Below are 6,583 nucleotides of genomic sequence, written 5' to 3' on the forward strand. Positions count from 1 at the left end.
GCCCACTGCACTCTAACTGACTATGAACTGTCTGCCCACCCAAACGAGAGGTAGAACTGAGAGGGCACAAGTGCTTGCCTTCATGAGGAAAGAAGCCATCTTTCACTGGAACTGTTTTACCTGGAGTGATGTTTTACACTAAATACAGCTTTGACCAGGCTTTGTCTGTTTTCCCAACCTGCAATTATGAGCAAGTTTCTAAGCTTTGGTGTTTCACCCTCATGAAACAGTGATGGCTTCAGCTCACAATGAGTCAGTTTGTTAGAAGAGCCACACGCTGGGACTGGAAATAACTCAGCTTCTGTAGAATGGTTGCAGCAACTGGAAGAGAGCTCAGTCACCTCATGTTAAACAGGTTCTGCTTCAAAACTGAGTCTTTTGCCCAGTGCCTGTTTTCATCTAATGCCAGTCAAGGGTGGACTTTATGGTCAACCAATGTTTTAGTCGCACAAATACTAAAGCAGCCTTCAGGATGACTGGACCAGCATGCTCTTCAGCAGCCCTCTGAACACAACTGCTAACCAGACTTACTACTCCTAGTTTACTTAGGTGCTGTGTGATCCACCAGCAAGTGGAACATGATGGGTTGTTGGTTTTTTTTTAAATACGAAAAGAAGAAATCAAACCACCAGAAAGCAAAGCCTCAAGCATTGGCAGGAGCCAGAGAAAATATAATGAAGCACTAGCCTAAACTCTGGGGGACTAATAAAAACTGACAGTCTTAAGAAGCAATGAAAACCCTAATATCACTGTATTTGCTGGAATATGAGGACTGTCCTGGACAAAATTCTTTTCTTGAGCAGAACTGTATGAAAGTGGCTGCTCAGATCCAAGAACTGACCCAGCTGGATCAGTTGACCTTAAACAGCAGGGAGGAGGAAGGAAAGGCAGGATAAAAAGAGCGTTCCTTTCTTTGAAGCAGCTGAACTCAACAGCCTAAAGAAAAGCTCCAAACTCCTCACAGTTCAAACAGAAAGCAAACCTCCAATGCTACAACAAGCAGCACACAGAATATCTGTCATGCAGAGCTTAATTTCAGATGTGCAGATGTGGAACCTGGGCACTGGCTGTGAGTTGAGCGGTTCCAGGAATATGGAATGAGAATGAGGAAAATTGTGTGCTGACTTAGTGCCCTTGCATCGACCAACTGTATGCAAAAATCTATGTGATACAGTTATTGGAACAATAAAACCTGAATATTGCTGAAGTCAGCAGGTTCAGCACCAGAGAGTTTCAGCAAATGGACAGCATTTGTGCTGGCGTTGTTTTTAAATGGAGCCTCCTTGTGAAAAGTCACCGATTTAGTCTATACAGCAATATTAGCTCATGGGAGAAGGTCCCGGTAGGCTTCAGGAACACTGATTAAATCAGCAAACTGGGAAACACTTTCCCTAACTCAATAAATTTGAGTAATGCCATTTCCTCACTCTGCACAGTGAAGACTGAGAGTCCTACTATTTAGATAAACAGCACCCCTCTGTGGCTACAAACAGCATTCGGGCCATCACAGCAGTGCCACCTGGCCTTAAAATTTCTGGTATTTCCTGAAACCTGGAAAAAAAAGAAATCTCAACTGTAGCAGTAGCATTTTGCTTTAAGAAGTTGTACATTGGCAAAATTAACACTACTTTCCCTGGTGCCAGTCTAATACAGCTATTGTTCCTCAACAGATCAATGCACAAAAACTCCTAAGCCAAGAGGAACTGGCCAGTTTGTGCAGTTCAGTGGTTAAAGTCAACACATCGGAGCACACTCTTAGTCAGACCAGGCTTTTACTTCTCTTCAAGTGTAATATCACAACATGCCAGACACACCTAGTGCAATCAAACTATTTATTTCTTCTATTTTAATATTTCTTTCACCAAAATATCTACAAATGAACCACTTCTCTTTCTTTCTCCTTCTACGCACTTTCAGTATCTCTTCCGGCTGACCTAACCAAATTATTTCCCCAGTATCGAACCCTTTCAACCTGTGATGTTCTGTACATGCTCAAGACACTCAGCTCCTCCAAGTTGCACAGAACTTTTTTACAATTCGTTTCTACAACCCTACTTGAGGAATTTATGCAGTTATTTTGTATTTTTGTTCAAATCTCCAACACACTTGTTTCTGTTCTTCTCCCCCTGCCCCTCCCGTCTTTCATTCCACTTTATCCTCATGCAAGGCGTCTGCTGAGCTTTCTTCCAGGGCTCTGCATTCTCTCCCCTTTGAGTATTTCACTTCTGTTTATTCTGTCCCACTAACTAGTTTGAGTATCAAAGCCCTACCACAACCCTGCTCACTTTCAGGTTGTATTGGGAGCCTGGTGGAAGACATTGTAAAATGGCATGTTATTACACTATGTGCTGTTACGTCTTTCTTACTGAGATCCAAGAGAGTCCTATGCCTCTCCCATGCAGAACTTGGGTCCTTATCAGTTACCTACATATCAAAATGCATGAATAAATACTGATTAAAGAGCAAATGTTTTAAAGCAAAACCCACCCTATGTCTAAGTGGCTTCAAAGCTTCTGCCTTTCTAAGTACTTTTCTACTCCTTTTTAGCCCTGACTCCCAGCTTAGCTCACCAATAACCACCCAACAGTGTTAACACAGTGCCTTGCATGTCAGATACTGAAGTGGCACTTGAGTATTCACAGTGTGGATGACCCTGAACCTCCCCTGCATTCCCTCACATGGTCATTCTCAATCTCTGCAAGTACAGACTGACACATCAGGCTGATAAAGCAAGTGGTGGGACCAGAACAGCAGTTGACTCCTCTCAGTTTTCTGCAACTACCATGAGTTCAAAAGTTTTCTTTCCTTGGAAAAGCTGTCCTCTGTTTTTAAGTAATAGTCTTGACTTACAATATGAGAACAAGACTAATGATCAGATTAGTATCCATCTGGATCCATAGACTGACAGAAGACAGGAATGTATCAATAAAATAAAAAAAAAACAAAAACACAAACCAAAAAAACCCAAAACAAAACAAAACCCATCCAGAACAGCTACAGTTTGTTGACAAGCCACCAACTTTCTGGTTACTAACCTCCACCATAAAGACAAACTCACAGGTTAATTCAGGTACTCCATGCACAATCTGCATAAACCTCCTACTCCTCATTGTCTGAGGACTCAAATGATGAGAGCCCAGAAAGAAATAAGTGAATACCCAGAGAAGAGGAAGTAGAGATGGTGTGACACCATGGAAACCACACAGACACTTCCAAAAATGCAAGTCATAAAAATATTGTACAAATACACTTGGAAATCCCACACTATATTAATCCTGTCCTTTCACAGTTGTAAGGTAGAAGCCACTGTCGAAGACAGGACATGAGGCTGGGCTAGTTTTTCCTATCATAAAGTACAGCTGTTTTGAGGTTCCTAATTTGGGTTGGTAAGCCTCAAATCTAGCTGGCTGCTCTATCTTACTTTTTAACTGCCTGTTTAATGAAGTAGTTCTCAAGACACACAGAACTACTTCTGTGACTGCCCAAACCCCAGCAGGACCCAGAAAATGAGCATTTCTCTGGCCCCTGGGGAGGCCCTCCAGTGTGAACGTTCCTGGAGCAGAGAGAACACCAGCAGACTGGCACTGCTCTTGAAATGTAAGCCTAACTGCAAGAACCCTCTTACTCAAGGAGCATTTAAACCATGGAATTACAAACAAGAGGCTGCTTCTTGCATTCACCCCAAACTGTGAAAAACAGGTAGCTAACCTAGGTTCAGTTCACTCCAGGAAGCACTTTACACCTGGAAATGCCCCATGACACTTGGCCTGCCTACCTCAGACAATCCCTCCTGGTGAGATAAGAAATGGCATCCACATCTCTCCGCTCAGTAAAATCTCCACTAAGCTCCCAAGACCTAAACCAGCAGCACTTCACTGCCTTACTGAAAGGGGCTAAGCTGGATAACAACCCATGCACTGAAAAAGCCATCTGGTGCTTTTGGAGTTGTCTTCCAAGGATGACTGAGGAAAGGGAGAGAAGCACAGAAGAGAAAAAGAAGAGCTCATCTTCCAGCATCCTGTGCAACCAGCTTGTGCTCTGGAGCTGCAATAAGGATCCGGAGGGGAAAAACAGCACATGCTGGTGACTGGGCTCCTTGGGGCTGCAGAGCAAGAGCAGAGGGTACAAGCAGCAAAGGAGGACCTTTTCCAGAAGCTGTGTTACTTAACTGGGTGTGACAAACACAGCTGGAGGCTGTGGCTGCCCCTGAGAGGTACAAAGCCCTGGCTCTTCTCCCAGCAGTGGGGTTAGAGAAGGAAGCCCAGGCTGAGGTGAGTCTTAACAATAAACTTCGTCATTAGCAATTACCAATAAAGAAAGCCTCAAAAAGCCCAACAACCACATCACGCAAAAATAAAACTACAAGTTAGGCAAGCTACGGGTGGCAAGCATCCTTTGCAGATTTAGTCAAAGTGGCTCCTGTAAAGCTTTGCTGATGGCAGCAGCAGAGCCAGAATCTATAATGTGTAACTCACTGCAGAACCAGCACACATAGCCGAGGATGAAAGGTGGGGTCTGAATGCTGAGTCAGCCCATGTTAGAGTACAGAACCAGTATAGATACACATAGTAAAAACAAACATTGCCCATTTCCCTTTTTGCTCACAGGGGAAGAAGGCAAGGCAAACAAACCTTCCATCTTCCTTTGACTTGTCTTCCTCTTCCCCTTTGTAACATCTGATAGCTCTCATTTCCCTGCACTTTGCAAAGCATCTTTAGCCAACTGTTCTCGAGTGCAGAGGTGCAAACATCTGGAGCTCAGTCACACTAGCCTGACACAGGGGGACAACAAATCCCACACCTTCTCTTTGCATCAGCTCCTGGGGACAGAAGTTGCAATCAATGAACTCTGCAGGCAGCCCCCAACACTGCTGCCATGGGAAAAGACAACTAAAGAGACGCCAGTTCTTATGGTGACTTGGGAAATTCAACCAGTGTCTCAAGAAGTGCACCGTCCAGCTTTTCAACACACCACAGGCTGCTCCTGCAGCATCACATCCTGCAAGGGCTGTGGTGCCACTGCCCCTGGCAGAGGAGGGAGTACACCTGCATTTTCTGACCTACTGATGAACCTTCTTAGAGGAAAGCGGCTGGGGTTGAGGAAAATAAGTCTCATTAATTTTTCACTGCCATATTGCAAGTCAATAATTAAGTGCTTCAATTAGCTGGTATTTCTTAGCAAGACTTATTCTAGCTCCTGCCATGAGACATGTCTCAAAGTTGCGTTGCAGAATTACTAACTTCCAGAGACTGCTCCCACACAAGTGTTATAAAGCCTTATTTTTCATGAAGAAAGTTAATTTTTTTGGAAGACCTAAAAGTTTCAGGGAAGTACTCTAAATCTGACAAGGAACTGAGAAAAGTCAAAGATATCTTCAGCCATTTGCCTACAGACCGTGAAGTTGTTCATATTGCCACAGCAATTCAAGGAACACCCACTCTCTCATACAACTGAAGTTGATTGATTGAAAATGTAACTTCATGTTCTGCAAAGTCCTGTCAAGCTTAACGGAAATCTGATCAAAACACAATGCAAAGAACACGCAATAGAGTGTCATGGTTAGAGGAACAAAATGGAGCAGGAATAGCCCTGAATCAGAAAGTTCTGAGGGCCGAAAGAATTTACAGGGAAATAAGAAACATCAGAATGACTGCACCCTGTTACAGCTAACAAATGCTATTGAAGGCCTGACAGATGTCTCTCACACATAAAGGCTAGATCGTCTCACATCTGTTACACACCTCTGACACGAAGGGCTTTGTCACAGACGTTTTCAAACAGATTACCTGGCAGCAGGTAATCGCCAGGATTCCAATGTCAGATGACAGAGCCATTGCCTGCCCAATACCAACATCAACCAGTGGCAACTCAATAAATGTCTTGGGAGGAAAAAAAATAATTAAGAGTAAATTATTTCAATCTTGCTTTTCAGGCCTTCTCAAATGTACAGTGTTGGCAAACAGCAGTATTTCAAGACATGGCTACACTTAGCTATCCTTTCTTCATATAAATATTTTACTGCTACAGTATTTTATGAACTCTAGCCATCAACTCGCCTCTATTTCAAAATGGAAATCACAAGCATCACCAACATGCCAAGTGAGCGGAAATCTAAAAGGTAAGCAGTTAGCAGAGTGTGATTTTCAGAAGTTTCACGTAAGGGCCGGATCCAACAGGGTTCTCAACCCTGTTTGGATTAAAGAACACTATGTTACTACCACATTTCTAACAGAGGTGCCACAGGCTGGGACGAGGGGATGTCCACATTGATGAGCAGTCCTTGCTTATGAGGAATGGTAATTTGGAGTAGCAGGCAAATTTTTCACAATGAAAACAATAAGTCATTGGCATGATCACCCCAAGGGAGCAGTGGCTTCCCTAAAACTGGACACCTACAAGATTTGGCTGAACAGAGTGATGGGACACGCTCATGCATTGCCTAGAAAGGTTGGACCTGTTGATCTTCGAGGTCCCTTCCAACCTGGTACTCTATAATTCTATAGTATGTGAGGCGGGACCTCTACAACAACGAAGGGAGCGGCCGTACCTTTCGCAGCGGCCTCCCTCGCTGGTTCCCTCCCCG

The sequence above is a fragment of the Nestor notabilis genome, unplaced genomic scaffold, assembly GCF_000696875.1.
Source record: "Nestor notabilis isolate BGI_N333 unplaced genomic scaffold, ASM69687v1 scaffold35608, whole genome shotgun sequence".
NCBI lineage: Eukaryota > Metazoa > Chordata > Aves > Psittaciformes > Psittacidae > Nestor > Nestor notabilis.